The following is a 19,926-nucleotide window of genomic DNA, read 5'->3' on the forward strand; positions in this document are numbered from 1 at the left end:
ATCAGTCTCGCTTTTAAATCTCAAACCCGCGCATCGTATTCTCTCCCCCTCAAAGTGAAAACCCAAGTGAAGTGAAAAGTAAAAAGTGAACATACATACAAACATATATAACTAGAGTGAACATTGCAACAATAAACTTTGAAACAGTGAACTAATATATTTAACATTTTAGATACAAAGTGACACAATAACAACCGACTCAAAAACCAAATCTACACTCGACCCACAATTGCAACATCACAACAACCATAAGTGCGGGACACAACATACAACACCAACTAATTCTAATATTGCAAACCCCCCACCTGTTAAATACAATGTCTATCTACTACAATCAACTATACTCATAATTTAAATTTTAACCTACTTACTACTGCTACTTAAATCTATGAATTGTGCTATCTAAACCTAAATATTTGCTACTTAAACACTACGATCTACTTATAACTAATGAATTTAAATAACTTAGAAAAGAACATCACAATAAACAATCACCACCACATTTGAATTTTAAACATAAAACTTCCTATGTTTTATTTCGGAAGGCAAAACCCTTAGTTTGACCCCAGACATTTGGTCCATTGCGAACCGGATAAGTGGTTTTTTTAAATAATTAAAAAACCAAAAATCAAAAAAAAATTTTTTCTGTTTTCTGCCCAAAAATAATTCATTTTCATTTCAAAAGACCCAGTGACCGAAACACAAAAAATTCGCAACAACAAAAGTGCAGTGACCCACCAATTAAAAGCAAAAGTAATAGAGAAAAGTGCGAAAAAAGGGTTGGTTACACACAACCGTACATACAGACACGTATGGACGGACGGCCAACATAAAACAAGTCACAAAACACATATAAAAGGAATTTGGCCATAGTTATTAAAAGCAACACAAAAAAAAAAATAAATTTTTTATTTATTAAGCGGCTTCGGAAACCCATAATTTGTTTTCTGGATTTATTTTATTAATTTCTTGATAAAATAATCCAACCAAAGCGGTATCAAAAAGAAATAAACAAAAAAAAAGAATAACACAGTTGCAAAGGACAAGAAGACTCATACAAAATAAAAGATAATTAAATCAACAGGGTGACCCGAAGAAAATAAAAATAATTAAATTAAATTTGTAATTTGCAAAAATTAATTAAATTTTGTTATAAACCATTAGAAAAGTGTTACAGTGACCCAAAAAACGTAAAGTGACCCGCACAGTGGAACAGAAGTGGAAAAAAGTGGAATTTCAAAAATTATAAAAAATCAAAAAATTTTAAATTGTTGAAAGAAGTTTCTTTGTGTTAAAATGAAAAAAAAGAGCTAAAAAATTGAAAAATTTAACAATTTATCGTCCAACCCAAAATTTATGTTAATTTTTTTCTACATATTTTGAAAAATTTTTTTCTCTAAAAATCATAAATTTTTCAGTATTTTAACTTAAAAAACAAATTAAAGTGTTAAAACAGAATTATGGGTTGCTCGATAAATTTGTAAATTTTATCCCAAACTAATTCTTTCTTTTTCTATCAAACATAAAATATTGTGCATTTTCAAAAAACCCCAACAAAATCAATTTCGTGCGTTCCGTGTAAAAACACAAAAACAAAAAATCTACGCTCTGGGATAAAAACGGAAAAACCCGCTACAACGGTTAAATTCCCAAAACTTCATCAAATCAAAAACACTAAAACAACAAAATCCAAAACTCTAACGACACAAAACTACAAAAATTGCAAAAGGCGCCAACACACAATTCTGGACCCAAGCCAAGCGCCCACCTACACACACACACACATACACACACATCAAAAAAGAAGCTTCAAAGTGAGTACCATTTTGTTTTTCTATTAAAGTGCGCTTGGGTATTACGTCATACATAACCTTTTTTTCAAAAAAGGAAAAGTTCATACATTTACCCAGCGTACTTTAATATTGTTTTTGATCGTTTTCTGATTATGAATCGCTAATTCGGTTGTCTGATAAATTTTGACCCAATTAATTTTGACCCAAATTAATTTGATCCAAGTGAATTTGACCCAATATAGCAGACCCTACTTTCAAGGCAGTGTGTAGGATTTTCGGGACAGACATCCACGAGATTTTTTGTTGAAATTTTTTATAAAGAAAAGGAAAAGTGTCTAAGAAAAATCGAAGTGCTTTTAGAAAAGAAGAAGTTTTTTTTATCAAGAATTGTTTTTGTGTGAGAAATAACGAAAATAATATTGCGTGCTGGCCTCATTTGTCTTCGAAATTTTAAAACTTCATTCTATTGCACAAATTTAAGTGGAAACGGTCGGAAAGGACTGTGGTTGTTTGTGCAATCCTTTGTTGTTTTTTATACAGAAAGCAAATTAACCCAACGAGTCAAAGCAGTATTATTGTAAAGAATCATCTAGTTCTGTATGCCAAATTTTGAAAAGTGAAAGTTTAATTTTTTTTGGAGAAAAATAAATTTTTTTTGCAACTTTAATTCGAGCGGAATTAAATTGCTGGTGTATTGCGATTTGAAAGGAAAATTTTTCTTACAATTTTTTGCGGCTATTGTATAATCGATATCATCAGAAATATTAACCTGTTTTTTTTTCTAGTGACCCAGATAAAACATTTATTACGAATTTTGTAAAAAGTTTCAGGTTTGACCCTTAGATATTTGACCCATCATCAAGACACACATTTTTTTTTCTCGCATTAGGTTTTTTTGAAATAGATTTGATTTCTACAAATAACCAGTTTTTTTTTTAGGACATTTTGTTGTAAAATTTTCCTTGGTTTTATAGTTTTTTGACCCTATTTAAAACATATACAAGCCAATTACAAAATGGATAAGAATTTACGCGAAAGATTTGTAAACTGTGTGGATGATTTAGTGGATTTTGAGACCGTTTACTCCGCGGCTAAGTCGGATGATAATATACATTCGTTAGAAATCACGCGGGTAGAACTCAATTCTTTATGGGATCAAATCAAGAAGGCATACTTAGATTGTAGGGATCGCATTCCGGAAAAGGATGAGACACCTATAGATAAAACTAAGCTTCGAAATAGCTACAAACAGGCACTAGAAACTTATAAACGGTGTTTAAGCTCTCTTAACGGAGAAATTTTGGCCCTTAACGAGCAACAAGATCAAGAAAAACAGGAGAGAATATCGATGACCCAACAGCGAGACACTAATGATTTTTCACCAGCTCTAAGATTGCCGCCCTGTGACACAGATGTTTTTAAAGGGGGATATCGCGAATGGCCTACCTTTAGGGATTTATTTTCAGCAATTTACATTAACAATTCAAAATTAAGTAAAGTCGAGAAGTTGTTTCACTTAACCCAGAAAACAGCAGGAGAAGCCCGCGAAATAATTTCCAATGTTCCACTGACCCATGAGGGTTTCGACATAGCGTGGAGAAATCTCGTTCATAGGTACGAAAATAAACGCATGTAGGTAAATGAGCAATTGCGAGCTCTTTTTAATTTACCTTCGGTTTCCGTTGATAACGCGTCAACAATCCAGAAATTACAGCGCACTATAGGTAGTTGTACCCAAACTTTACAGACCCTTGAAGTAGAAACGGGGGGATGGGACCCAATCTTAGTTTATCTTGTGTCAACCAAACTACCAAGAATATTTTTAGAAGAATTCGAAAGCAGCCTAGCAGATTGTTCGTCTCTTCCATCGTGGAATCAACTAGATGTATTTTTGACCCATAAATTCAAGACCCTAGAATCAGTCGGCAATATCAAGCCACAATATTCGAGATATAATCAACCCAGATCGGAGTACGATAAGCGGGAAAAGCGAGTTAATAGTTTTCAAACAAATGTAAATCCCAATTTCAAGAACACGGGCTCAAGACCCAGCAACAACACACAATCACACTATAATGCTCAGAATAACAAACCGGTTTGTCAACTTTGTAAATCCAATCATTCTTTGCGAGAATGTCCTCAATTTCTAGAAAGGTCGATCAACGATCGAATAAACATTGTTAAGACAGGTCATCTTTGTTATAACTGCCTTTCTTCGGATCATGGAGTCAGGGAGTGTAAAAGTCGTTTTAGTTGTAGGGAATGTAGTCAACGACACCACAGTTTGATACATAAAGGCAACCAGAGCCAGTACCCTACAACAGGCACACACCAACGAGGCGGAGCACGACCTAGCACCAGTGCTGCCGCTCTCAACACTTTAGTTCAACCCGGTAGACAGGAAGCACGACCTAGCACCAGTGCTACTGATCCTACCACCCTAGCTCAACCGGTTAGCGAATACGCACGCCCTAGTACCAGTGCTGCCGCTTCAACCACCCTAGTACAACCATCGGTATCGCCAAATATACAGTCCACACCTTGTTTAGAAGCACCTTGTTCAACGACTTTGACACTTCAGGAAATCAGACCCACTCCGCAACCCAAAGAGACACTTTTGTTCACAGCAATAGTTCAAATCAAATCTAGAGGACATAGATATGATGCCAGGGCAATCATCGATCCTGGGTCACAATCAACTTTCATATCAGAAAAAATTAGAAACAAATTGCAACTTCCAACAGTTAAGAATTTAATTCACGTCACAGGTTTAAGCGACGCAGTTTCTGAAACATCGACAAAAGCTTGCGTCTTCAATCTTTGCTCACGAGTAAATCCTAGTTTTGAGCTGGAGGTTTGGGCACCAGTCTTAAAGACCCTACCTTCTCATTTACCAACACACGATTTAAGGCAAAATCAATTTGGAGATTTTGCACACCTTAGTCTCGCGGACCCTCGATTCTTTGAAAGTCGACCCGTGGACATGTTAATCGGATTAGATATTGGACCCCTTATATACACAAAAGGCGGTACTATGAAATCCTGTGGATCACTTTTAGCGCAGGACACCGTTTTTGGGTGGATCATAGGAGGACCCATTACGGAAGACCCTAAATCCGACAGACAAATCACACTTTATAGTGCATCATCATTAGAAAAGATAATCACTCGCTTTTGGGAGGTGGAAGAGACCCCAAAAAAGGTTTTGAGGTCAGCAGAAGATATTTATTGCGAAAATAATTACAAAAATACAACACGACGTAATGAGGCGGGGAGATATATCGTAACTTTACCTTTTAAAAGCTGTTCAGAGATCGGTTCATCTAGGAACATCGCATTGGCACAGTTTCATAGAATGGAGAAAAAGTTGTCTAAGACCCCAGATATTAAAGCACATTATGATGCAGCCATATTAGAGTATTTGGAATTAGGACACATGAGGAAGGTAGACCCAAACAGCGTATACAAGACCCCTCACTACTACTTACCTCACCATGCAGTTATCAAACCAGATAGGGTTACCACAAAACTTAGAGTGGTTTTTAACGCATCTAGCCCAACATCAAACAAGAAAAGTCTTAACGATATCTTACATACAGGACCCATACTTCAGCAAGACCTTGTGCTACAAGTGTTGAAATGGAGATTTTTTAAGTACGTCTTCAATGCAGACGTGACAAAAATGTATCGTCAGATCTTAGTAGACCCCAATCAAACAGCTTTTCAAAGAATTCTCTTTCGTAAATCAGAAAACCACCCAATTGAGGATTACGAACTCTTAACTGTTACCTTCGGCATAAATTGCGCCCCATTTTTAGCGATTAGGACCCTTCTCCAGTTAGCAGAAGACGTGAAAGATTCTCATCCGTTAGGATCAAGAATTATTAAAGAAAATTTATATGTCGATGATGTATTAGCGGGCGGACACTCCATAGAAGAAGCTACAGCAGCTAGGAAGGAATTAGCCTCCGCATTAGAATCAGCTGGTTTCGAGCTAAGAAAATGGGCGTCAAATGACACACGTTTGTTAAAGGATTTAAATGAAGACATGCTTCTTCCAATAGATTGGTTAAATATTTCCGAAGCTTCTTCGACAAAGACCCTAGGAATTCGTTGGAATATATCAGGTGATAATTTCACTTTTACGGCCCCTACAGTTGAAGAAAAGCAAATGAGCACCAAGCGAGAAGTATTATCAACGATAGCAAAGTTTTTCGACCCATGTGGATGGTTAGCGCCAGTAATAGTTGTAGCCAAGTTAATCATGCAACAGGTTTGGCTAGATAAGGTAGAATGGGACGACTCGTTGAAGCCAGTGACTCAAATGAACTGGAATAACTTTGTGAGAGGTAGCCATTCTATAGACACTGTATCGATACCAAGATGGGTTCGGTTTACACCTGCTAGTATTGTGGAAATACATGGATTCTGCGACGCGTCAGAAAGCGCATATGCAGCCACAATTTATATACGCGTTGAACACATCGATAAAACTGTAGACACTTTTCTTCTAGCAGCCAAGACCCGAGTAGCCCCAGTTAAGAAAATCTCTCTGCCAAGGTTAGAATTATGCGGTGCAGTTATGTTGTCAAGGTTAGCAAATGCCATTGTGCCTAAGCTTCGATTATCAAAGTTTACGACCCATTTCTGGACCGACTCTACAATCGTTCTAGCCTGGCTACAAAAGCCACCATGCTCATGGAGCGCTTTCGTTGGTAACAGGGTTTCAGAGATATTAGAGAACGTCGGTGGTGAGAATTGGAAACATGTTGACTCAGAATATAATCCTGCAGATGTAGCAAGTCGTGGCTGTTCTCCTGACGACTTAACATCTCATAATTTATGGTGGACGGGACCCCAGTGGCTCAAATTGCCGCATGATCAGTGGCCGCAAGACCGAGTTAATACAGACACTAATCTTGAAGCAAAACAAGTTAAAGTATTCGCAACAGGCACTTTTGATGACCCTTTGACTCGATTTTCGTCTTTAGCTAGAGCATATCGTGTTTTGTCTTACGCAGTTAGGTTCTGGCGTAACACAGGTTCAACTAGATCCTCACTTAAAATTTCATCGCAAGAAATAACCAGCCCAGAGCTCATAGACACAAAGATGCGTCTTATAGTGGCAACTCAGAAACATTACTTCGTTGAGGAATACAGTTCTTTGACCCAAAAGAAAAGGCTTTCACCTAGAAGTAGTCTTTTACCATTCAACCCCTTCATAGATAGAAAAGGAGTAATTAGATCCAATGGTCGTTTAGTTCAATCGCCAGCTTTGACGTACAGCGAACGTCATCCAATCTTAATCCCATATGATTCGCGATTTGCACTCCTTCTAGTGGAATTTGTTCATAAAGTCTCAATGCACGGAGGCAATCAACTTATGACCCGGCTCATCCGTACGGAGTTTTGGATATTCAGATTGAAACAGTTGATCAAGAAAGTTATACACAATTGCAGAGTTTGTACCCTATATCGATTAAAGACTCAGACCCAAATTATGTCATCTCTTCCACCCGAGCGTACTACTTTATCCAGACCCTTTACGAATACAGGGGTAGATTTTGCAGGACCCTTCGGAATCAAAAGCTTAACAGCACGAGCGTGTTTAATAACCAAGGGTTATATCTGCATATTTGTTTGTTTTGCGACAAAAGCCATCCACTTAGAAGCAACAAGTGATTTATCGACTCAATCATTTCTGGCGGCATTAGCTCGTTTCATAGGAAGGAGAGGGTGCCCAGAAAAGATATATTCCGACAATGGAAAGAATTTTATAGGCGCAGCAGAAATGCTCAAGAAAGATCAGAAAGAGTTTATGAAAAGTTTACAGAGCAGCGCCATTCAGCAACATGCTCATCAGAATTTAGAGTGGAAATTTATTCCTCCAGGAGCTCCCCATATGGGGGGATTGTGGGAGGCAGGAGTTAAATCATTCAAGATACACCTTAAGAAGTCTATGCCCAAAATGAACTTCACGTTCGAAGAACTGTCAACCATATTGGCACGTATCGAGGCCTGCCTCAATTCACGACCCCTTAGTCCAGCTTCTGAAGACCCTAACGATTTAGCACCCTTGACCCCAGCTCACTTCCTTATAGGCTCTTCCCTTTTGACCCCGGCAGAACCCGACATCTCAGAGGAGGACATAACGCTTGCAAATCGGTGGAAGAGATTAAAGATTATATCCCAAAACTTTTGTCAGAGGTGGAAGTCAGAGTACTTAAATGAGCTTCACCGTAGATACAAATGGAAGTATCAGCAAGATAACATACAGGTCAATGATTTAGTTGTCATCAGGGATGAGAGATATCCCACCGAGTGGAAGTTAGGACGAGTTTTTAAAACATACCCCGGTGTTGATCAGAACACTCGAGTTGTAGATATTCGAACTTCCAATGGCATAGTCAGTCGACCCATAACTAAGATTGTCAAACTATTCTCAGACACCCCTAGCAATTCATAATCACATCAAAACACGGTACTCACGGGATTTTGGTTACAGATAATGGCCGGATATTTACCTCGCCCAGAGTCCCCACGACCCGCCAGACCCACACGCCCTCGCTTCGACCCACGGGAACCCAGGTATCGCCCCGCATCTTGGCAGTATGCCTGTGGCCTCTGCCAGGAGGACCACGCCATACGGTCATGCCCGCGGTTCCGGCAAATGACACCGTATCAGAGATACGAGACAGTTGAGAGACGGAGTTACTGTCGGAACTGTCTGGCGCGCAGCCATCTGGCCCCAGACTGCCCCGTGGTCACTGCCTGCCGAACATGCGACTACCGCCATCACACAATGCTGCATGGAGCCCCACAGCTTAGGGAGACATACGGCAGCTACAGCCCGCCCCCAATGGAGATTGCCAACCCACGGCAACTTGCAATCGAACCAGCCAACCAGATGCCCATCGTCCAAGGCCCTCCCCCGGTCGAGATACCTTACAGCCGGGCCACTGTTTTTGTACCCACGGCGATGGTGGAATTGGCACCCGAGGAGCAGGACGATTGGGCTGGGGTACGGGTACTTTTGTGCCAGGCATCGACCATCACCCGAATCGCGGCAGCCACAGTAACTCGATTGGGGATACGTGTTCGTCGGCCCAGTCACCTCACAGGCAAGAAACCAAAATTAAAAAGGTAAGATGTCACTTCGTCACTTGGAGGGGGAGAATGTTCAAAGTACGTTTGAACATGAAGTCATGTGCACCCATGTGCAGACATGCGTTCACGTATGCACATGACCCACTGTGCATAACGGTACATTGAAGTAAGTTCTTAATCGCTGATTCCGCCTTGACTTCATATTTGTTTACCTGGAATTGTTGCTTGTAGCTTGGAAAGTTGACCGTTTTCGCGGGGTCCAAGTGACAAGCAACAACCAAAAAAAAGATCAGTCTCGCTTTTAAATCTCAAACCCGCGCATCGTATTCTCTCCCCCTCAAAGTGAAAACCCAAGTGAAGTGAAAAGTAAAAAGTGAACATACATACAAACATATATAACTAGAGTGAACATTGCAACAATAAACTTTGAAACAGTGAACTAATATATTTAACATTTTAGATACAAAGTGACACAATAACAACCGACTCAAAAACCAAATCTACACTCGACCCACAATTGCAACATCACAACAACCATAAGTGCGGGACACAACATACAACACCAACTAATTCTAATATTGCAAACCCCCCACCTGTTAAATACAATGTCTATCTACTACAATCAACTATACTCATAATTTAAATTTTAACCTACTTACTACTGCTACTTAAATCTATGAATTGTGCTATCTAAACCTAAATATTTGCTACTTAAACACTACGATCTACTTATAACTAATGAATTTAAATAACTTAGAAAAGAACATCACAATAAACAATCACCACCACATTTGAATTTTAAACATAAAACTTCCTATGTTTTATTTCGGAAGGCAAAACCCTTAGTTTGACCCCAGACAGAATGAAATGAATGAAATGAATGAAATTAATGAAATGAATGAAATTAATGAAATTAATGAAATGAATGAAATGAATGAAATGAATGAAATGAATGAAATGAATGAAATGAATGAAATGAATGAAATGAATGAAATGAATGAAATGAATGAAATGAATGAAATGAATGAAATGAATGAAATGAATGAAATGAATGAAATGAATGAAATGAATGAAATGAATGAAATGAATGAAATGAATGAAATGAATGAAATGAATGAAATGAATGAAATGAATAAAATGAATGAAATGAATGAAATGAATGAAATGAATGAAATGAATGAAATGAATGAAATGAATGAAATGAATGAAATGAATGAAATGAATGAAATGAATGAAATGAATGAAATGAATGAAATGAATGAAATGAATGAAATGAATGAAATGAATGAAATGAATGAAATGAATGAAATGAATGAAATGAATGAAATGAATGAAATGAATGAAATGAATGAAATGAATAAAATGAATGAAATGGATGAAATGAATGAAATGAAATGAAATGAATGAAATGAATGAAATGAATAAAATGAATGAAATGGATGAAATGAATGAAATGAAATGAAATGAATGAAATGAATGAAATGAATGAAATAAATTAAAATAAAATAAAATAAAATAAAATAAAATAAAATAAATTAAAATAAAATAAAATAAAATAAAATAAAATAAAATAAAATAAAATAAAATAAAATAAAGTATGGATTCCCTCCTCTGATCTCGTTTGCCGACCCAGTATTGACACAGAAAAAAAAAAGCATGGCACCTACAAAATATCATCGGCTTAATGTTAACGAGTAGCTCCAAACTCTAACATAATCTTGAAGTCGTTATTTAAGACAGGGCTTGTAATCTTGAAAGAAATCATGTGTCTCGTAACTCTCCTTCCGGTATTAAGTGCATTGAAGATCGTAATTCGAATCGGTTTTGGTGACAAAAAGTCTTAAACTTTCCTTAGTCAACCCTCCTCAACAACAATCAGAACCTTAAAATAAGCCTCACTCTACGTTAAGGGTAATGAAACTACCCTTATTCAAGGTAAAGGGTAATAAGGCTAACCTTATCCAAGGTATAGTGTAATAAAACTACCTTTACCATATGTAAAAGGTAACAAAACTACCCTTACCCCAGGTAAAGGATAATAAAACTACCCCTATCCTAGGAAAAGGCTAATAAAACAACCCTTATTCTAGGAAATAAAACAACCCATGTCCAGGGTGAAAGGTAACAAAACTATTTCTGTCCAAGGTAAGGGGTAAAAAATTACCCTTATCCATGGTAAAGGGTTATAAAACTAACTTTATCCAAGGTAAAGGATAATAAAACTACCCTGACCAAAGGTTAAAATTAATAAAACTTCCCTAATCCAAGGTGAGGGGTAACAAAACTACCCTAATGCAAGGGGAGGGTAATAAAAATGCCCTTATCCAAGGTAAAGGTTGATAAAACTATTCTTATTAAAGGTAAAGGGTAATTCAACTTCCCTTGTCCAAGGAAAGGGGTAATTAAACAAGACTTATCCAAAGTAATACAATAGAACTATCCGTATCGATGGTAAAGGGTGAAAAATATATCCTCATCCACGGTAAGGGGTAGTAAAACTACCCTTATCCAAGTTAAAGGGTTATAAAACTATACTTATATCAGGTAAAGATAATAAAACTATCTTTACCCAATGTAGAGGGTAATAAAGCTTTCCTTATCCAAGGTAAGGGTAATGAAACTACCCCTATCCAAGGTAAAGTTTAATAATATTACCCTTATCCAAGGTAAGGGGTAATAAAACCACACTAACGCTAGGTCAAGGGTGATAAAACTACCCGAATTGAAGGTAAAGGTAATAAAACTGTCCTTATCCAAGGTAAAGGATAATACAACTACCCTTATCCTAGGTAAGGGTAATAAACCTACAATTTTATTTTTTTATTTTATTTTATATCATTTTATTTTATTTATTTTATTTTTTTATTTTATTTTATTTTATTTATTTTTTTTTTTTATTTTATTTTGTTTTATTTTATTTTATTTTTTTGATTATATTTTATTTTATTTTATTTTGTCTTATTTTATTTTATTTTATTTTATTTTGTCTTATTTTATTCTATTTTATTTTATTTTATTTTATTTTATTTTATTTTATTTTATTTTATTTTATTTTATTTTATTTTATTTTATTTTATTTTATTTTATTTTATTTTATTTTATTTTATTTTATTTTATTTTATTTTATTTTATTTTATTTTATTTTATTTTATTTTATTTTATTTTATTTTATTTTACTTTATTTTATTTTATTTTGTTTTATTTTATTTTGTTTTTTTTTATTTTTCTTTATTTTATTTTATATTATTTTATATTATTTTATTTTATTCTATTTTATTTTATTTTATTTTGTTTTATTTTAATTTTATTTTATTTTATTTTATATTTACCTATTAATTAGTTTTAAGTGAGATTTTAAATCTATAATTTTAGACTTTTTTCACTTATCCTATTTTAAGAGAGTTCTTTGGTGCGTATACTTGTTGGGAATGCAAGTATACACTATTACTTATACGCTTAGGTGCACTATTTCGTTTTGTATACGCTATTACTTATACGCTTGGATGTACTATTTCGTTTTGTGCCATGCTTGCTGCATATAATACTGCTAAGAAGGCATCACTTGCAGAAACTCTTTGACAAAACTGTTCGTAAATCTTAGCATATTGTTGCAAATATTCCTTTCAAAAAAATACCTTCTTCTTTTAAATGTCCATATCGCTTACAGCGATAGATCTTCTTTTCTAACAAAAGAATGTCTTAAATGCAGCAATATTTTTGTGGGGCCACAAAACAATAGTTTGCCCTGCACTTGATAGTTTGCATAAAAGGACCAAATATGGTAGAGCGTCACCAAAAAAATAAAAGAGCATAAAATACCGCAGTGCTGTTACCACAGAAGGAGATAACTTTTATGACTTCCTTAACAACAAAACAACTTCTTGCGTATTGTTACTTCCTAACCTGCTGCAATGCGACCCCTCTGGCTGCAAGACCTACCATAGCAACAGGAACAATGCAACATTTTTAAGCACCACCATATTTGCCAGGACAAATAAAAGCAAATAAAAACGCGAAATGACTGACAGAAGTGAATAACTTTGCCATTTGAGTATGTCTCTCTGTCTGTCTGTCTATCTGTTTGTCTCTTTGGTGACATTTTACCATCTTGTTGTATTGCAGCCGCATTCCTTTTGCTGGTTGAGGGGGGTTACGAAATGAAAACCGGAAATGTTACATTTGTATGCAAAAGTTTCCGCTTGACATATCAAAAACAGACAGACTGCAAAGGAAACCCTACAGCGGAACTGGGGTAGGGCAATTCGTCAAACAAATACTCCATGTTATAACTTCTCTCTGCTGAGGACATACTTCAACATATGCCAGCCATTGTCTGTGATGGTGAAAACAATTCTTTCTGGCAAATGGGAAGAGCAATAACAATGTCATGAAAAGAAGCACAAGAATATGGCGGAGCGGAGCTACAATGGAAAACAGGACAAAAGAAAACTGCCAACTAAATTCCAAGTTATGTTGTCCTTTTGCTGAAGCCTTAGAATGGTTGTCAGTAGTTATGTAGGTGTGACTTAACATGTCATAGACAGCTAGTGGAGGAAAAAACTTCAATTCTCATTCTTTTTTTTTTTTTGGGATTTTATGGTTCACACCAAGTTGAAGAGGAGTGCGAAAATATGAGGAAGGGAATACAAGAAGTCCAATACACATGGGAGTTAATGATCATTACTTAGGCGTTTAGGTTTCTGTATTGTCTTTTGCCGTATGATGATGATGATGATTTCAACCATGACAATTTCTGTAATTGTTGGCCCAAAAGATGGAAGTTTTCCTTATATGAGATGAATCGCATTTTTTGAGATAAATCAAACCCAATCAACTTTAGCATTTGCTGTCTGCACCATTTGTATCACTTTGGCAATGAAGTGCGATATAAATCAAATGTCAGACGCAGTAAAGTAATGTCTGACAAACAATACGTGCTTTCGCTGATCAAGGCCCCTCGACATCCGCACCAAGTTCAAGGAAGAGTGGACTAAATTTTAATGCACTTTTATACCCACCACCAAAAGATAGGGGGTATATTCATTCATAGGGGGTATAGTCATTCAGTTCGCAACACATCGAATTATCCATTCCGATCCTATAAAGTATAAAAATTTCTCTTCGTCCGTTAGTTTGAATCACGCTAAAGTCTTTGAAAATTGAGATATTGAGTTGAAATTTACCACACACTCGCACTTCTTCTATACGCAGTTTAAGTTCTTGAATGGCCAAAATCCAACCATATTTGGATATAGCTGCCATAAAGATCGATCTGGCAACATACGGTCTTAAGACCGTAGGTAAGGTTAGGTTAAGTTCAAGTGGCGGTCTACCATCAGACTCACTTAGACGTTTTCGTCCATTGTGATTCCACAGGAACAGAAGAAGGAAGTTGCCTTCTAGTTCCTACCGTTGAACCATCCAGATCGCTTCAAAAAGCCCCATAACTTGCGAATGTTCACATCCGCTGAATCAGACAGGTTCTTAAAGAAGTGAGAACCTAAAGTGGTACTCCTTCTGACTGCTAGTGCGGGACACACACACAGAAGGTGTTTTATAGTCTCTTCTTCTTCGATGTCCCCACAGCTTCTGCAAGAATCGTTGCTGGCAACCTTCAGTGAGTCAGCATGTTTTCCGATAAGACAGTGACCTGTCCTGATGGACACAATGACTGAGACGTCTGTTCTAGTCAATGACCGTAAAGTGGTAGACCTCCACAAGTCTAGATTAGGCCACATAGTTTTAAAATGCTCACAGCCCCCTCTTTGTGACCATCTAACATTCGTTGTCCTTCGGGCGTGGTCCTTAGCTTACATGTCGCTAGAGCCATACCCACAGATTCCAGTATCCCTGGAATGTGTAGGGTAGTTCCTAGTCTCGCAAGCTCGTCCGCTTTACAATTCCCTGGGATATCTCTGTGACCCCGCACCCAGAATAGGTGAATTTTGAAATGTTCAACCATCTCATTGAGAGATCTGCGACAGTCAAGGGTGGATTTTGTGTTGAGAAATACGTTCTCCAGGGATTTAATGGCTGCCTGGCTGCTCGAGAAGATATCTATGCGACTTCCTTAATTGCTAGGATCTCCGCTTGATACACATTGCAGTGGTTGGGTTGGGTAACCTTTTCAATATGACCAGTTAAAGCCCTCCTGGTCGTTTAGTTTGGAACCATCCGCATAGAAGTCTATGTAACTTCTGTTGCCAGGGATATCGTTGTTCCAATCGGTTCTATCAGGATAAGGTAGGGTGCAATCCACACTGTCTGGAACATCGGATATTGTTTCAAGGACATCACACTGTCCATAGCCGCCACATTACCAAAGAATAGTGGTACAGTAAAAATGGAAATTTTGACCATGAACATTCCACTAAGCAGCAGGGGCAAACTTCTCACATATCAATGAGTTGAGTCCGATTCAAGTTTAAGCTCCATGCTAAGGGGCCTCCCTTTTACAGCCGAGTCCGAACGGCGTGCCGCAGTGCGACACCTCTTTGGAGAGAAGTTTTACCTGGCATAGTAGCTCACAAATGTTGCCAGCATTGGGAGGGAAAAAACACCGATGATTTTTTTTTTCAGATGGTCTCGCCAGGATTCGAACCCAGGCGTTCAGAGACATAGGCGTACATGCTAACCTCTGCGCTAGTAGTACAGTAGATCTTATCAAAAGGCGGTTCGGGTAGGGTGTAAACCATACTGCCTGGAACATCGGATATTGTATCAAGGATAGCACATGATAACCAAAGAGACAAAGCTCCCTTAGCCTCACGGCAGTGGTCGCTGCAATTTGTCTAGTCACAATGTCCGGAGCCATAAGATGTAGCATTAAATTCAGTGCATCAGATGGTGTCGTCCTCAGTGCAGCTGTGATGCACAAACAAGCCATCCTATGGATCCGTTTAAGAATTGAGCAGTAGGTGGACCTTTAAAGCGCCGTCCACCATACCACAACACCATATAGTATTATAAGCCTGACAACTGCAGTATATACCCAATGCATGACATACGGTCTAAACCCCCCCAACTTTTGCCAATGGCTCTCTTGCAAGGTGTAAAGGGCAAGAGTTGCCTTTCTCGCCCTTTCCAAAATGTTGGATTTGAAGTTCAATTTCCTGTCCAGCAAAACACCCAGGTATTTTTCGCTTTCTGTAAATGGAATATTCTCTCCTCTCAAGGAGACAGGTGCCACTGTAGGCAACTTGTATCTCCTGCTGAATAGAACTACCTCTGTCTTGCACGGATTTATACCTAGCCCACTTTCGGTAGCCCACTTCGCTGTGGCACGTCGAGCTTCCTGAAGTATATCTCCTAGAGTGCTGGGAAACTTTCCCCTAACCGCAATTGCCACGTCATCAACATACGTGACCATTTTTAAACCTTTTTCTTTCAGAGACAATAATTTATTGTTAATGGCTATATTACAACTCATTTTTATACCCACCACCATGGGATGGGGGTATATACTAATCTAGTCATTCCGTTTGTAACACCTCGAAAGATTCATCTAAGACCCCATAAAGTATACATATTCTTGATCGTCTCGTAGTTCTGAATCGACTTTGCCATATCCGTCCGTCCGTCCATCACGTTAGAGGAAGAACGCGCGAAGATAGCCGCTTGAAATTATGCACAGATACTTAATATCGATGTAGGTCGTTGGGAATTGCAAATGGGCCATATCGGTTCAGATTTAGGTATAGCTCGCATATAAATAGATCTCCTAATTTGACTTCTTAAGCCCCTAGAAGCCGCAATTTTTGTTCGATTTCCGTATAGCTGTTCCACAGGGTTACATGCGCATTCGACGCCCACGGCCTTTAATTAGACTGCGTCGACCCGAAAGGCTTTGGGTTTACCAAGTTGATTGACGGCAGTTCTCTTGCCTTCATTGTCAAATCGTCTGCTTTCTCATTCCCAGTTACAACGATAAGGCCCGGCACCCAAACGATGCGGATCGTGCCACGCTCAGAGAAGGCGTTAATCTCCTTCTTAAATTCCAAGGCTGTTTCTGATCTTACCGCCCTAAAGTCCGCATAGCTGTTCATACTCGACGTTCTCGCGTTAACATCACACCACCTCACGCAATGTCCGTCCGTCCGTCTGTCTGTCGATAGCACGCTAATTTTCGAAGAAGTAAAGCTAGGAACTTGAAATTTTGCACAAAAACTTCTTATCAGTGTAGGTCGGTTAGGATTTTAAATGGGTCAACTCAGGCCATGTTTTGATATAGCTGCCATATAAACCGATCTTGGTTCTTGACTTTTTGAGCCTCTAGAGAGCGCAATTCTTATCCGATTGGAATTAAATTTTGCACGACGTGTATTTCTATAACTTCCAACAACTGTGCCAAGTGTGGTTCAAATAGCTCCATAACCTGATATAGCTGCCATATAAACCGATCTGGGGTCTTGACTTCTTGAGCCTCTAGAGTGCGCAATTCTTATCCGATTGGAATGAAATTTTGCACGACGTGTTTTGTTATGGTATCCAACAACTGTGCTTAGTATGATTCAAATCGGTAAATAACCTGGTATTGCTGCCATATAAACCGATCTTGGATCTTGACTTCTTGAGCCGCTGGAGGTCGCAATTCGCATCCGATTTAGCTGAAATTTTGCACATGGCCATATAAACCGATATTGGTTTTTGACTTTTTGAACCTCTAGAGGGCGCAATTCTCGTCCGATATGTCTGACATTTTGCACGTGGTATTTTGGTAACATATTTAGTTACTATGCTTAGTATGACTCAAATCGGTTTATAACCTGGTATATCTGCCATATAAACCGATCTGGGGTCTTGACTTCTTCAGCTTTTAAAGGGCGCAATCCTTATTCGATTTGGCTGTAATTTTACACGTTGTGTTTTGGTATCATTTTTAGTTACTATGCTTAGTATGACTCAAATCGGTATATAACCTAGTATAGCTGCCATATAAACCGATCTGGGGTCTTGACTTCTTGAGCCGCTGGGGGGCGCAAACCTTATTCGATTTGGCTGTAATTTTGCACGTGGTATTTTGGTATCATTTTTAGTTACTGTGCTTAGTATGACTCAAATCGGTTTATAACCTGATATAGCTGTCATATAAACCGATCTTGGGTCTTGATCCCTTGAGCCTCTAGAGGGCGCAATTCTTATCCGATTGGAATGAAATTTTGCACGACGTGTTTTGTTATGATATCCAACTAGTGTGCCGAGTACGGTTCAAATCGGTCCATAACCTGATATAGCTGCCATATAAACCGATATTGGGTCTTGACTTCTTGACCCTCTAGAGGGCACAATTCTTATCCGATTAAAATGAAATTTTCCACGACGCGTTTTACTATGACTTCCAACAACTGTGCTAAATTACGTTCAAATCGGTCAATAACCTGATATAGCTGCCATATAAACCGATCTTGGGTCTTGACTTCTTGAGCCTCTAGAGTGCGCAATTCTTATCCGATCAGAATGAAATTTTGCATGACGTGTTTTTCTATGACTTCCAACAACTGTGCTAAATTAAGTTAAAATCGGTCATTAACCTGATATAGCTGTCATATAAACCGATCTAGGGTCTTGACTTCTTGAGCCTCTAGAGGGCGCAATTCTCGTCCGATATGTCTGACATTTTGCACGTGGTATTTTGGTATCATTTTTAGTTACTGTGCTTAGCATGATTCAAATCGGTAAATAACCTGGCATTGCTGCCATATAAACCGATCTTGGATCTTGACTTCTTGAGCCGCTGGGGGGCGCAATCTTTATTCGATTTAGCTGAAATTTTGCACGTGGTGTTTTGGTATCATTTTTAGTTACTGTGCTTAGTATGACTCAAATCGGTTTATAACCTGATATAGCTGCCATATAAACCGTTCTTGGGTCTTGATTTCTTGAGCCTCTAGAGGGCGCAATTCTTTTCCGATTGGAATGAAATTTTGCATAACGTGTTTTGTTATGATATCCAACAACCGTGCTTAGTATGCTTCAAATCGGTTCATAACCTGATATAGCTGTCATATAAACCGATCTTGGGTCTTGATCCCTTGAGCCTCTAGAGGGCTCAATTCTTATCCGATTGGAATGAAATTTTGCACGACGTGTTTTGTTATGATATCCAACTACTGTGCCGAGTACGGTTCAAATCGGTCCATAACCTGATATAGCTGCCATATAAACCGATCTTGGGTCTTGACTTCTTGAGCCTCTAGAGTGCGCAATTCTTATCCGATTAAAATGAAATTTTCCACGACGTGTTTTACTATGACTTCCAACAACTGTGCTAAATTACGTTCAAATCGGTCAATAACCTGATATAGCTGCCATATAAACCGATCTTGGGTCTTGACTTTTTGAGCCTCTAGAGGGCGCAATTATTATCCGATTTGAATGAATTTTTGCGCGACGTGTTTTGTTATGATGTCCAACAACTGAGCAAGTATGGCGAAAATCGGTACATAACCTGATATAGTTGCCATATAAACCGATCTGGAATCTTGACTCCTTGAGCCTCTAGAGGACGTAATTCTCATCCGATTTAGCAGAAATTTTGTACAACGCCTTCTCCCATGACCTCCAACATACGTGTTTAATATGGTCTGAATCGATCAATAGCTTGATACAGCTACCATATAAACCGATCTCTTGATTTTGCTTTTTCAGGCCCCTACAAGGCGCAATCCTTATCCGAATTCAATCCTTGTTTTGGATAATTTCACTAAAGGTATTTTGGCTAATGTTTATTTGGTTTCAAGTGTAAGGTGTAAGGTAAAAGTTAAGGATTTTCATTCAATCTCCTGTACCAAGAGAATGTTAAATGATAATGACTTTAAAATTTAAACTAAGACAACTTGAAAAGTTGGCTTCAAGTTATTGCTTTTTTTTTCAATGTTTCAGCTCTTTCTAGTCTATCGTGTTATGAAAGCAATTTTAGTTTAAAATCTGTTTGAAAACTGAAAGTTACACCAGCATGATATGGATTTTAGTAAGCAAAGTGATATGCGTGTTTAGTGTTTTGAGAAAAGAAAGTGCAGATTTCTGC

At 37.9% G+C, this 19,926-nt stretch overlaps 1 protein-coding gene across 4 annotated transcripts in view; it reads left to right on the forward strand.

The window, feature by feature from the left end:
- LOC106084131 (uncharacterized) overlaps nt 1-19,926 on the forward strand; it is a 700,945-nt gene that overhangs the window by 454,821 nt on the left and 226,198 nt on the right. The gene's annotated exons all lie outside the window — the stretch shown is intronic.

Source organism: Stomoxys calcitrans, chromosome 4 (assembly GCF_963082655.1).
Source record: "Stomoxys calcitrans chromosome 4, idStoCalc2.1, whole genome shotgun sequence".
NCBI classification, from domain to species: Eukaryota; Metazoa; Arthropoda; class Insecta; order Diptera; family Muscidae; genus Stomoxys; species Stomoxys calcitrans.